Source organism: Atractosteus spatula (assembly GCF_055471065.1).
Source record: "Atractosteus spatula isolate fAtrSpa1 chromosome 26 unlocalized genomic scaffold, fAtrSpa1.hap1 SUPER_26_unloc_1, whole genome shotgun sequence".
Taxonomy (NCBI): domain Eukaryota; kingdom Metazoa; phylum Chordata; class Actinopteri; order Semionotiformes; family Lepisosteidae; genus Atractosteus; species Atractosteus spatula.
Genome location: NW_028296644.1, coordinates 2,222,745 through 2,231,455, shown reverse-complemented (window position 1 = coordinate 2,231,455; position 8,711 = coordinate 2,222,745). Strand labels below are relative to the sequence as shown.

General features: G+C 47.7%; 3 non-coding genes across 3 annotated transcripts; 1 reads left to right on the top strand and 2 right to left on the bottom strand.

Moving 5' to 3' along the window:
* Window positions 1-259: 259 nt before the first annotated feature.
* trnaf-aaa (transfer RNA phenylalanine (anticodon AAA)) lies at window positions 260-341 on the bottom strand. The gene has a single exon. It is a non-coding gene; the product is annotated as a tRNA-Phe (tRNA).
* A 7,148-nt stretch (window positions 342-7,489) lies between these two features.
* On the bottom strand, window positions 7,490-7,571 carry trnas-gcu (transfer RNA serine (anticodon GCU)). Its single transcript has one exon. It is a non-coding gene; the product is annotated as a tRNA-Ser (tRNA).
* Window positions 7,572-7,946: 375 nt separating this feature from the next.
* Window positions 7,947-8,020, top strand: trnat-cgu (transfer RNA threonine (anticodon CGU)). The gene has a single exon. It is a non-coding gene; the product is annotated as a tRNA-Thr (tRNA).
* The last annotated feature ends 691 nt before the right edge of the window (window positions 8,021-8,711 follow it).

The following is an 8,711-nucleotide window of genomic DNA, read 5'->3' as shown; positions in this document are numbered from 1 at the left end:
TACACTGAAACCCTTTGATGTTAACAGTTCTTTACAGGCGTGCTTTACAAGAACCTATCGTTTCGGTTGTTTCAGCTTTATTAGGTTTTCAAAGGCATAAGTAGAACACCGGTCGTGCGAACACAAAACGTGTTGTTATCTGAAGAATTGATTTCCATGGCAGAGGGTCCAAGCGATTTAGCGTTTTTATAGTACCAGAAAAAGGGGAAGCGGCACTTTGCCTTTGCCGCGCAGGCATACGGTGACGTACGGCAGACGCCGTAGTCGGCAGGATTCAAAACTGCGCGGGGAGTCCCCAACAGATTTTTAGTCTATCGCCTTAACCACTCGGCTACGACTACAGCAAGCTCTGCTACCGCTGCATTCCTCCTACAATCTAACATGGAGTGCGAGGTGGCTGCGGAAACCTTTTCAAAGTCGCTCTCCGTTCAAAAAAAAATCTTTGACAAAATACATGCCGGCAGACAGATACGCCTCAGAGGGTTTAAGGGCAGCTTCACGTTCGAATGATCAAGTCTCCCCGTCCGGATGTCAAAATGCAACTTTGGCAGACAGAAAAAACATCAACAAATGAGAAATGTGGACAAGGATTTTACAAGCTGCACCACACTGCACTTTGAAAAGCATTTACATTAGTGTTAGACGCGGGAATTGCCTTTGATTTACGTGCTTACGAAAGACCTCAGCTCCTGCAGTTGAATATAATGCCGTTACGTGTCGAAGCAGTATTTTATGTCATCCTACCACTGCAACACGGGGCATATATGGAAATGAGCACACACTACGAATCGTCTCAATCACTACCTAGATTAATCACCCTAGATTAGTCTAATCACCCCCATCATTAATCGTTGCGCGTTTATGAAAGGAAAGCTCTTGAGCAGTCTTTGAAACAGTTCGGATGAAACACTTGATTGCTTCCATGTGCATCTGGAATTGATTTCTTATTTTCATTTCACGCCGCCCAAAGCATTTCTAAAACAGGAGATTCGCATTTGGGAATGCGTCCTGCTGTACAAATAAAACTGGTCTACGGGTCTGAAACCTGCTCCACGGAAAACACTTTTGTTGCGCTTTTGATTGTACTGTATAACGTCTAGAGGAATCACAAACTATTTGAGAGGCCATCATTCCAGGGGGAACTGACAAAGTCTATCTCTAAACACCTAGCGCAGTCTCTCGAGAGACTGTCAAAAATTGCTTTCTCCGTTTGCGTTGCAAGTAAGTGAAAGAGCGGTCTTAACCCAGAGCCACTTGGGAGCAGTGGCACGTAAATACTGTTCAATTCAATTCAAGGTGCTTTATTAGCATGACCGATGGGTACAATCAGTGTTGCCAAAGCAAATAAAATAATAAAATTAACATAGAACAAAACATAAAATAAAATCTACAGACATATAACAGACATTTACAACAGAGACATGTCATAAAATATTGTAACGCTTACGGCCGACAGGTACTGTGTAAGAGCCGGCGTACCAGAGCAGGTGACGTCACCGCCCTTCCCTGTGATAGCAGGACCACAGCTACTGGGCTGTGGAGAGATCTCTCTTTAGCTCACGGGGCTAGGTCGCTGCAGAGAGACGCGGAAGTCCCGGGTTCGAGCCCCGGACAGTGTGGGGCCGACCTGATGCGGCAAGGGCGCCCGCCCGAGCCCCCGTTGCGTTACATTGGTGTCAGAAGCGGGATGGGATAGCCCTTCGCCGGGGACGGCGATTTAAGCGGGGGAGAGTGTAACGCTTACGGCCGACAGGTACTGTGTAAGAGCCGGCGTACCAGAGCAGGTGACGTCACCGCCCTTCCCTGTGATAGCAGGACCACAGCTACTGGGCTGTGGAGAGATCTCTCTTTAGCTCACGGGGCTAGGTCACTGCAGAGAGACGCGGAAGTCCCGGGTTCGAGCCTTCTCCCTCAGTGCCTTCACTGCCAGGTCAAAACTCCCAGATGAGCTGATGGTGAGACCGAGATATGTGTAGCTGGATGTATGCTCCAATGTGTTGCTGTTGAATGTGAATTTGTACCCGTTTCCCTGAGGTCTGGCTTTCTTCTGGAAAACCATAACTCTGGTCTTGTCCAGATTGACTGTCAGTGCCCAGGTCTGACAGTACTGCTTTAGCAGTGCCTGGTTCTGCTGCAGCCCCTGTTCTGTGGGCGACAGCAGGACCAGGTCATCTGCATAGAGCAGGAACATGGTTTCTGTGTCGTGTAGTGTGAGACCAGGAACTGCAGACTTTTCCAACATTCCTGCTAATTCGTTGATATAGATATTGAACAGTGTTGGGCTCAGGCTGCAGCCCTGTCTCACCCCACGGCATTGGGTGAAGAATTTGGTCCTTTTGTTTCCAATTTTCACTGCACATTTGCTCTCTGAATACATTGATTTAATTATGTCGTACACATTGCCTCCTATGCCACTTTGGAGTAGTTTATAAAACAATCTTTTATGCCAAATCGAGTCAAATGCTTTTTTGAAATCGACAAAGCAGGCAAAAAATTTTCCTTTGTGTTTTTGGTGGACGTGTTTGTCTATCAGTGTGTGTAGGGTGTAAATGTGATCAGATGTGCGGTGATCTGGTAAGAAGCCAATCTGAGTCTTGCTCAGGACATTGTGTTCGGTAAGGAAGGCCACTATTTGTGTATTTAGGATACTGCAGAATACCTTCCCCAGGTTACTGTTCACACAGATGCCCCGATAGTTGTTGGGATAGAGTATCTCCACTCTTATAGATGGGCGTGACCAGTCCTTGGTTCCAGGCCTCGGGGAAACATCCGGCTGTCATGATAAGATTGAGGAGTTTGAGCAGGGCTTGTTGCAACTTTGGGCTGCTGTGTCTCAGCATCTCATTTATGACTCCATCTTGGCCCCAGGCTTTGCGTGGTCTGAGGGCCTGGAGTTTGTCCAGTAGCTCCTGCTCAGTGATAGGGGAGTCTAAGGGGTTTTGGTTGTCTTTGATAGCCAATTCAAAAATTTCGAGTTTTTCATAAATGGTGTTTTGGTCTGATTGATTTGTATTTGGGAGCCTTTGATAGTGATTTTCAAAGTATGTTTGCCAGATTGTTCCATTTTGGATGGCCAATTCTTCTGGTTTTGATTTGTTTAAATTGTTCCACTTCTCCCAGAAACAGTTCTGATTTAGTGACTTCTCAATTTCTGCAAGTTGTTTGTTTATGTATGTGTTTCTTTTCTTTTTCAGCGTGTGTTTGTAAAGTTTTACCGTATCACAGTAGCTGAGGTGTAGTTTTGTGTTGTGTGGTTGTCTGTGTTTTTGATTTGAGAGTTTTCGTAGTGCATTTCTGATGTTTTTGCACTCCCTATCAAACCACTTTTCTTTTGCTTTTGTTTTTTGGTAGTTTTTTGATTTAGTTGTTTTAAGTTTAGATTTTGATGCCAGTTTGTGAAATAGGTGATTTAGTTTTTGTGTGGCCAAGTTTATGCCTAATTTGTTGGTTTGATACGGAGTGTTTAGGAATGTGAATTTCTTCATCGCCCAGTACAGTTTGGTATCTGTCTAGGCTGTTTGTGTCCCATCTGTACGCCTGGTTGAGGTCGTACAGCTGGCTGGGCTGTGTCAGTGTGTCTCTGTGCTGGTGTGCTCTCTTCATGTAGAGTGTGATCTGGCTATGGTCGGAGAGAGGAGTTTGTGGCCTGATAGTGAAGGCACTGATACAGGAGAGGTCCAGGTCGGTGATGGCGTAGTCCACCACACTGCTGCCCAGAGCTGAGCTGAAGGTGAACCTGCCTAGAGAGTCCCCTCTAGTGCTGCCTTTGATGATGTACAGGCACAGCCCTTGACAGCTGGAGCAGCTCGCGCCCGGTGCTGTTGACCGTGGAGTCATGGCTGCACCTGTGTGAGGTGACTGGTGTGTGGTACAGAGGGGATTGTCCGAATACATGAGTGTTTCCCTGTGTGTTAGTAAAGTCTGCCAGTGTGCCTGTTCGTGCATTGAGGTCACCACAGAGCAGCACGTTTCCCTGGCCCTGGAAATGACCGATCTCCGTGTGGAGACTGGGGAGAATTCCCTCACTGTAGTAAGGGGATTCTGAGGGTGGGATGTAGACAGCACACAGAAAAACCTCATTTTCTGTACATATGGTATTTCTTTTGATTTTAAGCCAAACTTGTGACTCTTCTCTCTTAACTAATTGTATGGAATGACTGAGCTCCACTCTGTACCACACAATGATCCCCCCAGAGTCTCTGCCCCAGGTGATTTTTTTTGACAAAGGGCACCATGATCTCCTTGTAGCCGGGGGGACAGTGGGTAGCCAAGTCTCCCCGACACCATGTCTCCTGTAGGATCATGATGTCTGTCTCCTTTACATTCTTGATAAAGTCAGGATCAGTGTTCTTCAGCCCAAATGCTGACGAGCCCAGACCCTAAATGTTCCATATACTTATCGTTAGAGATCTCATTGTTATCGTTTGAATTATCTTTGCAGTTTGTTTTTGCTTTCTGGAACTGTAACAAATTTGTGTCGGACATTTACATCATCAACAAAAACAGTATTGTTTGTCGCTGTGGGTGGTGGTAGTTTAGCTCATAAGCCGGGTGCAGATGAGGTTCAGGAGCTGCCAGATTTCTCCCAGCTCCAAACCGCTCGGGACTGCTGGTCTGGCCAGGGCTGCGGCGTAGCTGTGCAGGAGGGGCTCGGTCCAGCTCTGCTGTTGTGCTGGGTGGGGGTTTGTGGATTGGCCTGGTTCAGCTGCTGGTCTGGCTGAGGGGCGTGGGGTGAGGTGCTGGTTCTGGTCCCGTTCGGTCGTTGGTCTGGGTTGGAAGGCTGTAGGATGGGGCTGGTTCTGTTCTTTGTGGGTTGAGCTGGTCTGGGGTGGGGGTGTGGGTTTTGGGGTGTTCCTCTGGTAGTCCTGCTGTTTCTCTCTGGGGTGTTGTTTGGGTGTCTGCCCAGTGTAGTGTCTTTCAGAGTTTTTGTGAAGAGTCCGATGGTCTGTTTTTTGAGGTGTTTATGGTCATGTAGATGCTGTGATCCAAGGGTGGGGTGATGGGCCAGGTAGACGTTTGGGAGCAGGGCACAGCACTGTGAGATCTCAGCTTTGATTCTCTGGATGGTGTGGTGCTGCTCATCCTGTCTTGACAGCAGGGTGGAGATGACAATTGGGCGCGAGGGAACTCCTGTATGGCCCTCTCTGCCACTCTCCTAATGGACTGGGCCACCTGCTCCCTCCAGGTCCTCAGATCGTTGGTGCCGGTGTGGATGATGATGTGCCGTGGGGCTCCCAGGACAGACCTGGACAGCAGCTGCAGGGCCTTCTCCGTCGTCGGACACCAGAGCTTTGCTGTTTGTAGTCCTGGGAAGAGCCTGTGCTCATCGATGTACTTCCCGTTGCAGTCAATGAGAAGGGCTACTTCCGTGCATCTGCCTCTGGTGTCTGGTGTGCTGCCAGGCGGGGGGCTGCATGGGGGGTGCAGTGTGTGAGGTGGAGGTGTTGGGTGGGGCCGTCTCTGGGGCTGGGTGTGTGTGTGGGTCACCCTGAGTGTTTGGCAAGGTGGATGTGCTTTTGGGCAGTGATGTTGTGAGTGGATCTGGGATGCCGGGGGGTGCAGTGGGTATGGTGTTTGCTACGGTGGGGGTACTGGGTAAGTGGGAGTTGGTGGTGGGGGTTGTAAGGATGTCAGGTTGTGTGGGGGTCGGTGTGTCTTTGCGGGTTGGGGGTGGGTGTTGTGTGTTGTGTGTTCTGGGCCTCAGGGCTGTTCTGTTGCAGTCGGGGCTGCAGTGGGAAGTAGTGAGTTTCCTCAGCTGTTCTTTGAGGGTCTTGCTTGTCCTCTCCGCGAGCTGCACCTCCTCTCTCAGCTCTGCTACTTCTGACTGCAGCTTACTGTTGTCCTGCAGCAACTCTTCCATCTGTGCCCTGAGCTGTTTGTTGGAGGTTTTGCATTCGTTCCTGTGTTTGTTAACCTCGTCTCTTAGCTGTTGTGCTGTCTGCCCCTCTGTGAGTCTCCCCAGCATCAGTTCCTTGGACTCAGTGAAGTCCAGCTCCAGAGCAGAGAGTTTCTCTCTCAGGAGGCGCGCTGTGCTGTGGTCATAGGGGGGTTGGTGTGGGCCGTGTGTGTCTGGGTGGTGTGATTCAGTGTTGCCTAGGGCTACACTCTCGCTGATCTGTTCTGTAGCTGTGGCTGTGTTCATGGGCTCAGAGTCAGGTGGAGCTGAACTCTCCGGTGTGGTAGGCATCAGGCTACTGGGTCTCTCTCCTGTTTCTGGGGGAGGTTTCTCCAGGTCAGCCTGTGATTTCAGGTCGGTGAACTTTTCCTCAAATAGCTCCAGAGCAGCCTCACTGCCCTTTATCATCACTGTACCATTGTGGTAAGTGTTGACGGTCAGGACAGTGTCTTCTAGCTCGCTGTCACCCCCTATGGAGATTTGCCTGCCTTTGCTGATGCCCCTTCTCGTGGTGTTTGTATATGTCTTGCACACAGCTGTGTGCCAGGCATTTGGGTGCTCAGTAAAGAAGAGCACGTTTTAATGTGTTTTTCTCCTGCCTGGCAGTAGTCAGCGATAAGGGTCTCTGGATTTTCCTTCATCCATGTGTCTTTGTACTGTTTCCTGGTCTAAACGGTTTTCACGTCCTCAGGGTATTGGAGTACTGTGCTGAGAGGGCAGGGCTGGTCCAGTGGGGCTGTCTTCTGCTCTGTACTCATCTTGCTTCTTTTAAATACAATCGGCTCAGGTGAGAAGAGCAAAAAGACAGCCTGGCTAGGGCGTTTTGAATACAATCAGCCCCACTGTTGCTTGGGAACAGGTTCTTCAACTTTGGCCTTTTGAGTTTAATGGGCCCAAGTGGTATTTGGTTTAGTTTAAACTTTAAGGTAACTTTTTCTAAAGACTTTTTTTTTACTTTTATTTAGTAAATCAGTTCAATTTTAGAGGCCTCTTCAAATAAGGAGAAGAAAGATCAGGGCTTACCAGTTGTTTTTCGTGCTTATGGCTGAGTTCTTGGCTTCTCTTGATGCTGCTTGTATTTTCCCTTTCCTTCTTGTTTCCTTTGGTGTACTTTTTCTTTCTTTCTTGTCTTCTTATTCTATTTCCTTGTTTTAATTGTTCCTTTTTTTCTGTTTGTTCCTCTTCATTTCTTGAAGATTTTTCTCTTTGAAGTTTTTCCTCAGGTCGTTTATCTTCAGGTGTAGCTGTGTCTTATAGTTGGTCTTCAGATTTTCAGATGTTTGCTTTGTTGTTTTTCTTTCAATGATAAATTATTTCTTTACTTCTTTGGTTTTCTTTAGTTTGTGTTAGATGTTGCCTTATTCCTAGACTATTTGTTCAGTTACAGAAAACAATAAAATCTCAAAGAAATTAGGAGCTCATCTTCTGAGCTGCCTCTCTCTCTCTCAGTAAATACCGTTACTGTCACTGCTCGATACCGATGTTAGCCTACTATACCATCTTCAGCCACAGCTAGAAAATGTACTGCTCTAGTACCGGAGCAAAAGAAAGCAAGGCCAACTTTGAATGGGCACATGTGTCAGATGCTGAATGTGACAAGGATGGGATTCAAACCCATGCATGCAAAGCCCAATGGATTAGCAGTCCATTGCCTTTACCACTTGGCCACCTCGTCGAGAAAACTGGGCTATCCGTACATGTGTTGGCGTGCTCCAGATGATCTTTTTTTTTCCCTTGTACTCGAAGGGTCATTTTTCTGTTCCACATGCGCTTTCAACATTTTCTTTGGGAGATGTCAAGCCACCAAGCCACTGCTGTGCTTCAGTGGCCGGTGTGGAGTTCAGTGGCCCTGTTGTACACGGAAAGCACATTGAGCTCCTTGGACATGAAAAGTTCCAGAAAAAAGCCATTTGTCATCCTTTTTCTTGGTGTCGATGTTGCTTTTGTATGTAAAGGTGGCAACTTGCTCAGCGAGCAGGCGGAGCGCGCACCGAATGCAGATGTCTCAGAGCGGTGTGTCCAAGTGGTTGTAAAAGGACAGCACTCCAGGGGTGCTGTGGCTTAGTTGGTTAAAGCGCCTGCTTCGTAAACAGGAGATCCTGGGTCTGAATCCCAGCGGTGCCTTTTTGTTTTTCTGTCTTCTCGTACAGAACTGGTCATTATGGATAACCTCCTACGGCTAGACTTAATTAAATGCAAGTATTAATTTCCTGTCTTGAATGACTTTTTTTTAAATGGATGCAACTTGCAAAAGATGAAATACAAACCTTGCTACTCTGCGCTCGTGGCTGGCAAAAAAAAGTCAGCAATGTTTTCTCATTAACCTTAACCCTGCGAATGGAGAATAGTTAAATGACCAAGTCTATGCAGCTTAATTGGTTCGCACATCGGGCTCTTAGGGTGGTGAATCACGCTCACCCCAGTCCTTAATCTTTTAAAGAGGATAAAAAATTGAACCTAGCCGCCACATCTCATACATTCTGTTCAGTGATATAAAGGTAACATCTATCCTCGCTCCAGAGAAAATCACACGTTGAGGGCATTTTTTTTTTCACTTTACCATGAGTCGGGCTCGGCTGCACAGAGGCGAGAGCAGAGCAATGAGGTCACGGGGACAGGGTAGTCACACGTTGGCGGTTTAAACACGCGGAAGATCACTGAGGGATCTATATGGACCCTCCGTGCGCCATCAGTCCGCACTCTGGACTCTGAATCCTGCCATCCGAGTTTAGATCTTGGCTGAACCTGAGCTGCAGTTCCTTCTTAAAACGTAATCTGGTGAGCGTTTTATAGAATCGTTCTTGTATGGATTCAG